The sequence below is a fragment of the Anabrus simplex genome, chromosome 2 (assembly GCF_040414725.1).
Source record: "Anabrus simplex isolate iqAnaSimp1 chromosome 2, ASM4041472v1, whole genome shotgun sequence".
NCBI lineage: Eukaryota > Metazoa > Arthropoda > Insecta > Orthoptera > Tettigoniidae > Anabrus > Anabrus simplex.
The window spans coordinates 215,139,447-215,153,020 of record NC_090266.1 but is presented as its reverse complement, the minus strand read 5'-3'; the positions used below and the strand labels follow the sequence as shown (position 1 = coordinate 215,153,020).

Here is a 13,574-nt window from a genome sequence, read left to right as displayed (position 1 = left end):
GTTGTGAATGAAACTGCAAGTGTCTTGACTTCGGGTCTTATGTAACGACAAGGAATTGTAAAGAGTACAATATTAGGCTGTTTTTTAGTTTTAGGCTGCTGCTTAATTGAGAAGGAACATCCTAGATACTCGATACAGTCTTGTATGAATATCATTCCCGTTGATGTGTTGCTTGTCTTAGGGAGGGATCTTAAGATTATCTATAATGAAGTAAAAAAGAAATTTTAATTAACAATGTAGAACACACGTTGTGACAAAATGTATTAAGCTAACACCTCATAACTGTAAAATGACTTACTTGTTCAATTCATACTAGGTGGAACTGTCTGTTCTGGCAGCGCCTGTCTTGTTAACATTTCTACTCCTGGTGTTGTATTTGTGTGGTAATGGAGGGGTGGGGCATGGAGGGAGAGTGGGGGTAGGCTGGTCTATGGGCGTATGTGCTATTTCTGGGGGGGAGTTTCTAGAAGCGATATGGGCGGGCTTAACATTTGGCATGTTGGATGAAGCATTTGAGTGTGAAGATTTAAATAATTGAGGGATTTTGTTTTGATTTGAATTCGTGTTATTAATTAATCTAGGTGTTAATTCGTACAAAGGATTTTTAATTTCAATGACATCATTAAGATTTTTATTTTTATTATAAGTCTGGTCCAACAAGATGTGTAGATTTTCCAGTTCATTCATTAATTTCCCTTCACCTATGCTTCTAATGATGGTAAGATCTTTCTCTGTGGATGTAAAGTGATGGCCCGTTTCTCTCATTTGTTGGCTCATCGCTGATTACTTGTGTTTTTGAGCGTTATAATGTTCCAAATATCTCTTGTGAAAGCTCCGCCCAGTTTGACCTACATAAGAAAAATCACATTGTGTACATGTTAGTTTATATACGCCAGACCTTGAATAATGGTTGCTATTGTAATTGACCTTGTAAAAAATATGTTTTGATTGGTGTTAACTGTCCTGAAGACTATATTGATATTGTGCTTCTTTAACCTCTTAACATGAAAGCCCGAGTATACTCGGGTTTTTTTATATTTATATAAAATAAAATCCCGAGTATACTCGGGAATGTCGCTCATTGATCGGTACCTAATTTAAAAACCCGAATATACTCGTTTCTTTTTGTTTCTCAATATTTCCGCCAAATGTTTATGAAATTATTACTTCAGGGTCCTATTTTTGCCAGCAGACGTCTCTGACTCAACTGTAGTGGATGTCGGTGTCTCAGGCAGTTCGTTTTCGCGGCTTTCCCTCCCGATGTAGCATTGTGTGTTGATCCTTGTTTTAGAGAATTTCACACAGCCACAAACATATGAACAGTATTGAGTGTCATATTGTATTACTTGCCATCTGTTTAGTGCTGTGTTATTTATTTTAGAACCCGGAAAAAAAATATCACGAGTATACTCGGGATTTTAAAACAAGAACTTTTTGGTGCCTTATATTTCATTGTTAAGTTCAAAAAATGTATTTTCATTGTTACCACTGTCATTAGTTTTCAATAAATAGCCCATTTTAACAATAAAAAATTAGGTAAAAAAGATCACAATTTTGTAAATAATTGGTATGTTAAGAGGTTAAAGTATTTGTGATCTGATGGACAGCTGGGTTGTTATATGTAAATGTGGCAAAACTAATTTTTTTTAGGTTTGTCCGGGACGAGATTAGTGGACAATTTAATTTTGATTTTATTAATTAAACGGTTAACCATATCAATTTTAAACCCGTTGAGTTGAGCAAGATTCCTTATGTATTTCAGTTCAATTTTTAAATTGTTGGGAGAAAGAGGAATTTTAGAAGCTCTGTAATTTAAATTATTGAAAGAGGCTTGTTTTTCAATCATTCAATTCAGTAATAAACATCCTTTAAAAAATTCAGTTACTTTTTGCAAAATTCTAAACAAGTTTAACCTGCGGCCCAATCACAGAGTGTGCTCCTATGATGTTTAAATATGTACCCAAAGATCCGTACCAAAGAAACTGTAAGAATCATCAATGATAATATCAATAAACACAGCGGCCTTGGTAAAATGGAAATTGAAGAATTCATGAAGATTTTAAATTTTGTCTTAAACAATAACTATTCTCTTTCAATGGAAAGTTTTACCAGCAAAAAGTTTTAGTGATGGGCGACCCTCTTTCTGGCATCCTAGGAGACATTTATATGGATGCAATAGAACACGCAAAAATTATAACAAAAAAAAGGCGAATGTTTATGGTTCAGATTTGTAGACGATACTTACGTAATTTTTGACAAAGATGTCGCTAACAGTGACGAGATTTTGGAGTCCGTAAACAAAATTGATCCCAATGTTAAGTTTACTAAAGAGGACGAGGTCAAGAATTTCTTAAAATTTTTGGATTTAACAGTTACACACGGACATAATACCTTCGATTTTCGAATATACAGGAAACCTACACACTCTCCCTTAACTATTATGAATTCATCCCTACACCCGAAGTCGCAAAAACAAGCCTCTTTCTATAATTTAATTTATAGAGCTTTTAAAATTCCTCTTTCTCCCAGCAATTTAAAAATTGAACTGAAATACATAAGGAAGCTTGCTCAACTCAACAGGTTTAAAATTGATATGGTTAACTATTTAATTAATAAAATCAAAATAAAATTTTCCACTAATCTCATCCCGGACAAACCTAAAAAAAACTAGTTTCGCCACATTTACATATTATAACCCAGCCGTCCATCAGATTGCAATACTTTAAAGAAGCACAATATTAATACAGCCTTCAGGACAGTTAACACCAATCAATACATATTTTTTACAAGGTCAATTACAATAGCAACAATTATTCAAGGCCTGGCGTATATAAACTAACATGTACACAATGTGATTTTTCTTATGTAGGTCAAACTGGACGGAGCTTTCACACGAGATATTTCGAACATTATAACTCTCAACACAACAAGTACTCAGCGATGAGCCAACATGAGAGAAACGAGCCATCACTTTACATCCATAGAGAAAGATCTTACCATCATTAGAAGCATAGGTAAAGGGAAATTAATGAACGAACTGGAAAATCTACACATCCTTTTTGACCAGACCTATAATAAAAATAAAAATCGTAATGATGTCATGGAAATTAAAAATCCTTTGTACGAATTAACTCCTAGATTAATTAAAATCGTGAATTCACATCAAAACAAAATCCCTCAATTAATTAAATCTCCACACTCAAATGCTTCATCCAACATGCCAAATGTTAAACCTGCCCATATCGCTTCTAGAAACTCCCCTCCAGCAATAGCACATACGCCCATAGACCAGCCTCCCCCCACTCGCCCTCCATGCCCCACCCCTCCATTACTGCACCAATACAACACCAGGAGTAGAAATGTTAACAAGACAGGCGCTGACGGAACAGACAGGTCCACCTATATTGACTGAGCAAATATCATGGGAAAGCGGAGCACTGATGCGCAGGTGTGTTGTCTGCACACCACACGCCCCCTGTGCCAGCGGCAGTTGTATTGGAGACCTTGTAAGCAGTGGGTGTGCATGTGACAGGTGTAATGTGAAACGTCGTCGTGAGCTGACACCATTCGAACGGGGTATGGTGGTCGGTGCCCGACGGATGGGAAGTGCGATTTCGGAAGTGGTGCGGGAATTCGGCTTCACACAATCAACTGTGTCCAGGGTGTATCGTGAATGGTTGAATGCGGGTGTCACCGTCCACAACAGACGGACGACCGGCCGTCCAGCCACCCTCGATGACCGTGACCGGCGACATCTGAGACGGATTGTCAATAGTGACAGACGGGCAACCGTGCAACAAATCACGGTTCAGTTCAACACAGGCCGTGCTAGTCACGTCTCCCAGTGGAGAATCCGTAGGAACATGGGTTCTATGGGGTATGGGAGCCGGCGCCGCGCATGGGTGCCACTGTTAACCCGACGTCATCGGGCACAACAACGCGCATTTGTCGCCAGTCATGAGGGATGGACACTGGAATAATGGCGTAACGTGATATGGTCAGACAAATCACGATTTCAACTGAACCATGCCGATGGGAGGCACCATGTATGGTGCAGACCACTTGAAGCGATAGATCCCGCCTGCCTCGAAGGTGTGGTCCAGGGCGCTGGTGTGTCTGTTATGGTCTGGGGTGCATTTTCCTGGTATGGAATGGGCCCCCTAGTTGTTCTGGAAGAGACTTTGAATGGTACGCTGTATGTTGAGCTGCTCGGAGACCATCTCCACCCATTTTTGGCCTTCCAGCGCCCAGACGGTTCTGCGGTGTTTCAAGATGATAACGCGCCGCCACATCGCCCAGGAATGGTTCCAGGAACATGCAGCGGAGGTCCAACGACTGCCATGGCCACCCAGGAGCCCCGATATGAACCTATCGAGCATATCTGGGATGTCCTGGAACGCAGGCTCCATGCCATGGATCTTGCACCCACGAACAGACCAGCATTGGCGGCAACTTTGCAAACGATTTGGTGTCAGCTGCATCCAGAGGACTACCAGGGACTTAGGTATAGACAAGAAAAGGTTCCACCTTATCAATACAATTTTATTACCGTAAGAGTTAGCTTACAGGACCGGTTTCGACTTTAAATAGTCATCATCAGCTGTCTTGTTTATACATAAGTGAACTATCAATAGGGAAATGAAACTAGTAAATAAAGATACCAGGGACTTGTCTACTCACTTTCACGGCGTCTCACTCCAGTTCGCAGGGCCAGGGGAGGTCCCACACGCTATTACGTGACAATCCCATGACATTTGCTAAGTCATTGTAGTATGAATTGAACAAGTAAGTCATTTTACAGTTATGAGGTGTTAGTTTAATACATTTTGTCACAACGTGTGCTCTAAATTGTTAATTAAAATATTTTTTTACTTCATTACAGATAATCTTAAGATCCCTCCCTAAGACCAAGCAACACATCAATGGGAATGATATTCATACAAGACTGTATCGAGTATCTAGGATGTTCCTTCTCAATTAAGCAGCAGCCGAAAACTAAGAAACAGCCTAATAGTGTACTCTTTACAAACCCGAAGTCAAGACACTTGCAGTTTCATTCACAACAACGTTCTTGACCAGTCTATATATAACAATCGGTTTTAAATCTCCACTAGTGTTCGACAACACATTTTAACATTAGTTACGTCAAGAACACGAAATATGTGGGTCAAATAAGCCCCAGTATCAATATCCTCTTTTCTCAAGACTTATGATAGAGGAAGAAGATCCATTTTAGTTTTGAACATATTTTTAAGTTAGATAGAATAGGACCGACAAGTTTTAATTGCGTTGAAACCCCATTAATGTATGTTACCCACAGTTATGTTTTGTTCACATTTTTTAAATTAATATCCTAGCATGTCAGTCTTAAGAGATTATTAACGTTTGTATATTATACTATATATGGTTAAAAAGGTCCCAAACCTTGACCTAATGGTTGTCTGCAGGCTGAAGATGCCCAAATGATGGGTGAAACATGTACCTGACCTGAGAAGTCTACATAAATTCATGTAGATTCAAACCACATTAAACATGGAAAGTATTTAATAGGTGGTTTTATTAAATTATCCTTGAGATTATATGCCTAGCCTTTGTTTATGTTCGTGAGAATTTCTATGTCTTGGTTCATATTGCTGAAGCTGTGCTTTGAGTCTTGAATATGCTGTCCGACCACCAAATATCTATTATATTTGACGGCATTTACACACTCCAAATATCTGATTTTAAAGTTCCTCCCGGTCTGCCCGATGTATAATTTATTACATTGGAATCTGTAGATGCCCGACTTTAAATAGAAGTCAGTTTTATTTACTGAACTGGTATTATATACAATTTCCATGTTTCTGTTATTGATTCGGTATGCGATTTTGGTATTGTGTTTCTTAAGAATGTTCTCAATACTATAAACTTCTTCACTAAAAGTGAGGGTTGAATAATTAGTAGGGTTTGTCCTTTCTTTAGTTAACGTTGAATTTAAACGGTATTCGTGTTTAGTAATGATTCGCTCTATGAATGCATTATCGTATCCATTGTGTTTAGCAATGGAACGAATGGTGTTCATTCCTTATTTAAATTTTCTTTAGTTTTCTTTGGTTCATGTTTGTGGGTTACTGTAGTCACGTCCTAGTTCGTGAACCATGGGCAACGGCTGAGTGGCCTAGTAAGTGGTCCTGAGAATCGGGATACCAGTTGCTATGGAATGGGAGTGGGCATCTCGGACATATTCTGAGTCGTGGCCCTCCTTTTGCTCAGGCGGCTAGGACTATACAATTCACCGGTGGTCCACAACCCGTTAGAGGAGAGATCCTCACTTGGAGTATGTGCAAGTAGGGTAGCATCGTGCTTCATGAATTTACCGAGCTCAGAACATTTTAAGCAAGCCTTGGCCCTATGGGAGTAATGGAGTCCCACTCCCATTTGACAGGTGAGGGACTCCTTGGAAACAACTTGGCGAACAAAATGGTATTCGATAGGGAGCTATCAATATTAATGGGGCTTATGGAAGAAAGAAGGTAGAACTGGCTGAGTCAGCAAAGAGGATGTATCTGGATGTGCTAGGAGTAAGTGATATTCGGGTAAGGGGAGATAACGAGGAAGAGATAGGAGATTATAAAGTGTACTTGACGGGTGTTAGAAAGGGAAGGGCAGAGTCTGGGGTAGGGCTCTTTATCAGGAATACCATTGCACGCAACATAGTTTCTGTTAAGCACGTAAATGAGCGAATGATGTGGGTAGATTTGTCAGTTGGAGGAATTAGGACAAGAATTGTGTCCGTGTATTCACCATGTGAGGGTGCAGATGAGGATGAAGTTGACAAGTTTTATGAAGCATTGAGTGACATCGTGGTCAGGGTCAACAGCAAGGATAGAATAGTGCTAATGGGCGATTTCAATGCGAGAGTTGGGAATAGAACTGAAGGATACGAAAGGGTGTTTGGTAAATGTGGGGAAGATATGGAAGCTAATGGGAATGGGAAACGTTTGCTGGACTTCTGTGCTAGTATGGGTTTAGCTGTTACGAATACATTCTTCAAGCATAAGGCTATTCACCGCTACACATGGGAGGCTAGGGGTACGAGATCCATAATAGACTATATCTTAACAGACTTTGAATTCAGGAAATCTGTTAGGAATGTACGAGTTATTCACGGATTTTTTGATGATACAGACCACTATCTGATCTGTAGTGAACTAAGTATCTCTAGGCCTAGGGTAGAGAAAGTGAAATCTGTCTGCAAACGAATAAGGGTAGAAAATCTCCAGGACGAGGAAATTAGAAGTACATGGATATGATTAGTGAGAAGTTTCGAACAGTAGACAGTAAGCAGGTTCAGAATATAGAAAGTGAATGGGTGGCATACAGGGATGCTGTAGTAGAAACAGCAAGGGAATGCCTAGGAACAACTGTGTGTAAAGATGGGAAAAGGTGAACATCTTGGTGGAATGATGAAGTGAGAGCAGCCTGTAAACGTAAAAAGAAGGCTTATCAGAAATGGCTCCAAACAAGGGCCGAGGCAGACAGGGATTGGTACGTAGATGAAAGAAACAGAGCGAAACAAATAGTTGTTGAATCCAAAAAGAAAGTCATGGGAAGATTTCGGTAATAACCTGGAAAGGCTAGGTCAAGCAGCAGGGAAACCTTTCTGGACAGTAATAAAGAAAGGAAGGGAGGGAAAAATGAAATGAACAGTGTTTTGAGTAATTCAGGTGAACTCATAATAGATCCCAGGGAATCACTGGAGAGGTGGAGGGAATATTTTGAACATCTTCTCAATGTAAAGGAAATCATCCTGGTGGTGTTGCAAACAGCCAAGCTCATGGGGAGGAGGAAAATGATGTTGGTGAAATTATGCTTGAGGAAGTGGGAAGGATGGTAAATAAACTCCATTGTCATAAGGCAGCAGGAATAGATGAAATTAGTCCTCAAATGGTGAAGTATAGTGGGAAGGCAGGGATGAAATGGCTTCATAGAGTAGTAAAATTAGCGTGGAGTGTTAGCAAGGTACCTTCAAATTGGACAAAACAGTAATTGCACCTATCTATAAGCAAGGGAACAGGAAAGATTGCAACAACTATCGAGGTATCTCATTGATTAGTATACCAGGCAAAGTATTCACTGGCATCTTGGAAGGGAGGGTGCAGTCAGTCGTTGAGAGGAAGTTGGATGAAAACCAGTGTGGTTTCAGACCACAGAGAGGCTGTCAGGATCAGATTTTCGGTATGTGCCAGGTAATTGAAAAATGCTGCGAGAGGAATAGGTAGTTGTGTTTATGTTTCGTAGATCTAGAGAAAGCATTTGACAGGGTACCGAGGGAAATGATGTTCACTGTACTGGACTATGGAATTAAAGGTAGATTATTAAAATCAATCAAAGGCATTTATGTTGACAATTGGGCTTCAGTGAGAATTGATGGTAGAATGAGTTCTTGGTTCAGGGTACTTACAGGGGTTAGACAAGGCTGTAATCTTTCACCTTTGTTGTTCATAGTTTACATGGAACATCTTCTGAAAGGTATAAAATGGCAGGAAGGGATTCAGTTAGGTGGAAATGTAGTAAGCAGTTTGGCCTATGCTGACGACTTGGTCTTAATGGCAGACTGTGCCGAAAGCCTGCAGTCTAATAATATCTTGGAACTTGAAAACAGGTGCAATGAGTATGGTATGAAAATTAGCCTCTCGAAGACTAAATTGATGTCAGTAGGTAAGAAATTCAACAGAATTGAATGTCAGATTGGTGATACAAAGCTAGAACAGGTCGATAATTTCAAGTATTTAGGTTGTGTGTTCTCCCAGGATGGTAATATAGTAAGTGAGATTGAATCAAGATGTAGTAAAGCTAATGCAGTGTGCTCGCAGTTGCGATCAGCAGTATTCTGTAAGAAGGAAGTCAGTTCCCAGACGAAACTATCTTTACATCGGTCTGTTTTCAGACCAACTTTGCTTTATGGGTGCGAAAGCTGGGTAGACTCAGGATATTTTTCATAAGTTAGAAGTAACAGACATGAAAGTAGCAAGAATGATTGCTGGTGCAAACAGGTGGGAACAATGGCAGGAGGGTACTCAGAATGAGGAGATAAAGGCTAAGTTAGGAATGAACTCTATGGATGAAGCTGTACGCATAAACCGGCTTCGGTGGTGGGGTCATGTGAGACGAATAGGGGAGGATAGGTTACGTAGGAGAATAATGGACTCTGCTATGGAGGGTAAGAGAAGTAGAGGGAGACCAAGACGACGATGGTTAGACTCGGTTTCTAACGATTTAAAGATAACAGGTATAGAACTAAATGAGGCCACAACACTAGTTGCAAATCGAGGATTGCGGCGACGTTTAGTAAATTCACAGAGGCTTGCAGACTGAACGCTGAAAGGCATAACAGTCTATAATGATAATGTATGTATGTATGTATGTATGTATGTATGTAATGTAGTTAACGGTATTCTGAATGCTCGATCTAACCTGCTATTATAGGTGGCACATTTGTGTGCTTTAGGATGTGAAAAATCTTTCCTAATGGTAGTAGCTGTCTGTGTTGGCTTTCTATAAATTCTATATTCTATTGAGGATGGGAGCCTGTTTATTGTGAATCCAGAAATTTATAATTTTATTAGCTTCGGATTCTAAAGTGAATTTTATCTGATGATCAATGTTATTTAAATTATTAAGGGTGGAAATTGCATCAGTAGTTCTTTCAATTTGCTGCATAGGCTATTGCAGAAGGTGATCCTGTGCTACACAACACATGGTTCACTGACGAGGTATACGTTTACTTCAACGGTGCTGTGAACAACAGAATGTCCTGTTTTTGGCAAGAGAACTGCCTATTATTGTACACAAGTTAGAAAGTCATGGTACGAGAGAGAGAGAGAGAGAGAGAGAGAGAGAGAGAGAGAGAGAGAGAGAGAGAGAGAGAGAGAGAGGGGGGGGGGGGGGCACTATTTCCGGCTGTGGAATTATTGGGCCATTCTTTTCTCATTGACACAGTCAGCAGTTTGCATTACATGGATATGTTGCAAAACAGTTTCCTTCCACAACTCTTGGCAACAAGATTACTAGTAGACATGATGGTTCATGTAAGATGGAGGTCATCCTCATACAGCAAATGTTGTTATGGACATTCTGCATGAACATTTTGGGCCCAGTTTGATGTCTCATCGATGTCCCGAGTGTTTTCAGTGCTGGTCAATGCGGCCACCACATAGTCCGTGTATTAATCCCTGCGACTTCTTCCTGTGAGGATGTTTGAAGGAGACAATCTACTACCAGAAACCAGAAAATGTTGTGCAATTGCAATTGGCTGTTGTAACTTTTTTCTGGGGGCTGAGTGAGGGTGTGTCATTGAGTGATTGCAAACATGAAGATTTGTTCAAAGCGATTTTACACTGAGAAGGTGGGCATATTGAACATGTCCTGCATACTGTCTACTGTCAGATTTTTTTATTATGGACACTCGAGTTTAGGCTTTAATTACAAACGAACCAATAAGCTTATTGCATTGCGAGTTATACCAATATTTTCCTTGTTTAATTCTACATTAGCGTATGTGACACATTGTTTTCGACGTTCATAAAATTTTTTTTTTTTTTTGTTGTAATAAATATTGCCCGGGGTTTTTTGCTTCTTCTCTAGGAAGCGCTCACTTAGGAATACATACAAGGAAAACTACTTGCCTGATGGTAATCAAATTTTTATATGTTATAACCACATGTATTTGTAGTGTAATACTCAAGTTACAATTTTTTTCAACTACCCTGAAAAAAGTTCTTATTTTTCTAAAGCAACTCTTACTCAGCTCAGGGTAAATGAACAGCAGCAAACTTGGTCTTGTTTTGAAACACTCAGTCATGGTTATCAGAAACTACAACTGTAACCGTACAGTGTGGTACCGAATTTATGAAGAGTAATATTGAAAGGAGGTTTTGTGTACGCCGGACCGTGCGATTAACAGCAGGCCGGGTGGTGAAATCGGGCGCAGTGTTGCCGTGTTCAGTAGTAATCACGTGCGCAACGAACACAGCTTTTCGTTTACTTTCAACCTTTAATTTTATTTCCTCTTACAAATTCCACAGTTGCTGCATCCCAACATGCCTACCTTAGACGAATTAGAGACTTACGAGTACAGGGCTACAAGATCTTCTTTACAGACGAGACCTGGTGCGGACAGAACCATAGTATGAAATATGGGTGGCAAGAAGACGTGGTTGAAGCTTTAGAAAACAACTTCGACAACTATAATCTGTACAGAGGGTACATTCATCAAATTTATAGATAGCGTGGAGGGTTCAAAACACCGTCTGGAGCTGGGAAACGTATCATAATTTTACGCATCAGAAGTGAAGAAGGATTTCTTGACGGTGCAGAACTTTGTTTTATTGGCAAGAAAGGAAGTCGTGTTTACCACAATGAGATGAACTCTACTCATTATGAAGAATGGTTCACGAAAGTCCTGAGTTTACTGCCTCAAAGGTCGGCGGTCGTTATAGTTCAAGCTCCATATCACACATGGTCGATCCTTCATCTAAAAACCCGAACATGTCATGGCTGAAACCTGAAATTATATCTTAGATAACATCAAAGAATATTTCACTACCACCTGGAGTTGAAGATTATAACAAATTAACTAAATCAGAGCTGATTGTACTTGGCAGGCCTTATTTTCAAAAACCGGCAAAGAAGCTGGAACAAGCGACGTCAACCAGATGTACAGCATGTTTGGTTACCAGTGGCCCATTGCGAGCTTAATCCAATCGAGCTCATTTGGGATTGCATAAAAGGGAAAATAGCAAAAACAAATATGGCTAACACATTAGAAAATGGTAGAGGTATGGAAGCAATTAACTCTTTATGCCGAGAGAAGCCTTACGTACCATGACCCCTGAACTCCGGAAATAATGTACCATATTAAACACGCTAAGAAAATTGAAGACCAATACTGGGAAAAAGATGCACTGTCTGAAAATGTCCCTTATTTCGAGCCAGTCATAATCAGCATGAATGACACCAGCACCGATTCATCAGAACACGAAAAAAATTGATAGAATTAAATATTCTTAATATATGTAAATAATAATGCAAATAACTCTTGTAAAAATTGTCAGTGGCCGTGCGCGTAGAGGCGCGCGGCTGTGAGCTTGCATCCGGGAGATAGTAGGTTCGAATCCCACTATCGGCAGCCCTGAAAATGGTTTTCCGTGGTTTCCCATTTTCACACCAGGCAAATGCTGGGGCTGTACCTTAATTAAGGCCACGGCCGCTTCCTTCCAACTCCTAGGCCTTTCCTATCCCATCGTCGCCATAAGACCTATCTGTGTCGGAGCGACGTAAAGCCCCTAGCAAAAAAAAAAAAAAAAAAAAAAATTGTCAGTGTGATATTTCTAAATTAGGAAGTCAACCATTTTTAAACGTGCCATTGAAGGTCCAAAGGCCTTGTGAGAAAAGGTGATGGGAAGTGGAATTTATAAGAGGAAATAAAACTGAATGTTGAAAGTAAACGAAAAGCTGTGTTCGTTGCGCGCATGATTACAACTGAACGCGGCAACACTGCGGGCGATTTCACCACCCGGCCTGCTGTTAATCGTACGGTCCGGCGTGCACAAAACCTCCTTTCAATATCACTCTTCATAAATTCGGTACCACACTGTACGGTTACAGTTGTTGTGGTTTCTGATAACCAGGACCGAGTGCTTCAAAACAAGACCAAGTTTGCTGCTGTTCATTTATCCTGAGCTGAGAAAGAGTTGCTTTAGAAAAATGATAAGAACTTTTTCAGGGTAGTTGAAAAAAAATTATAACTTGAGTATTACACTAAAAATACATGTGGTTATAACATATAAAAATTTCATTACCATCAGACAAGTAGTTTTCCTTGTATGTATTCCTAAGTGAGCGCTTCGTAGAGAAGAAGCAAAAAACCCAGGCAGTATTTATTACAGCCACAAATAAAAAAATATTTAATGGACGTCGAAAACAATGTATCTTACATACGCTAACGTAGAATTAAACAAGGAAAATATCACTATAACTCGCATTGCAATAGGCCTATTGGTTCGTTTGTAATTAAAGCCTAAACTCGAGTGTCCATAATAAAAAATCCGACAGTAGTCATGCACATCTCAGTGAGTATTTTAATACCATGTTGTATGAAATATCCTGTATATTAAGTATTTTATGAACAATTTCCGGTGTATGTCAATTAATTCATGTGCCACCCTGTACATATAAGGAGTTGGAATACCTTTAGAGTCACCAGTTTTCATTACATTTTTCTGTGTGTTCAGTGGCTTATATATTTTAAACAAAGTTAAAGAACAATTCCTTCAAAATCCATATCCTGTGTGCTTCCAGTCATGCAATGCAGTATTATATCCATCCTATCCCTTGTGTATTTAATGTTAGCTAAATAACTGTAAAATGTATGAAAGGAATGCAAATCATTGTATTATCTCATTTTTATATTTAACTGCTGGCATATAAAGCTATGCTTTGGGACACAATTTTTGTAACTGAAGAATACCTACTACTAGTCACTTAGCTTCTTCAAATTATGTTTGACTGAAATTATTTTCAATATCACTGCA

At 39.5% G+C, this 13,574-nt stretch overlaps 1 protein-coding gene across 7 annotated transcripts in view; it reads left to right on the top strand.

Moving 5' to 3' along the window:
• The window catches only part of Ctns (Cystinosin), a 636,400-nt gene that overhangs the window by 432,688 nt on the left and 190,138 nt on the right, over positions 1 to 13,574 (top strand). The gene's annotated exons all lie outside the window — the stretch shown is intronic.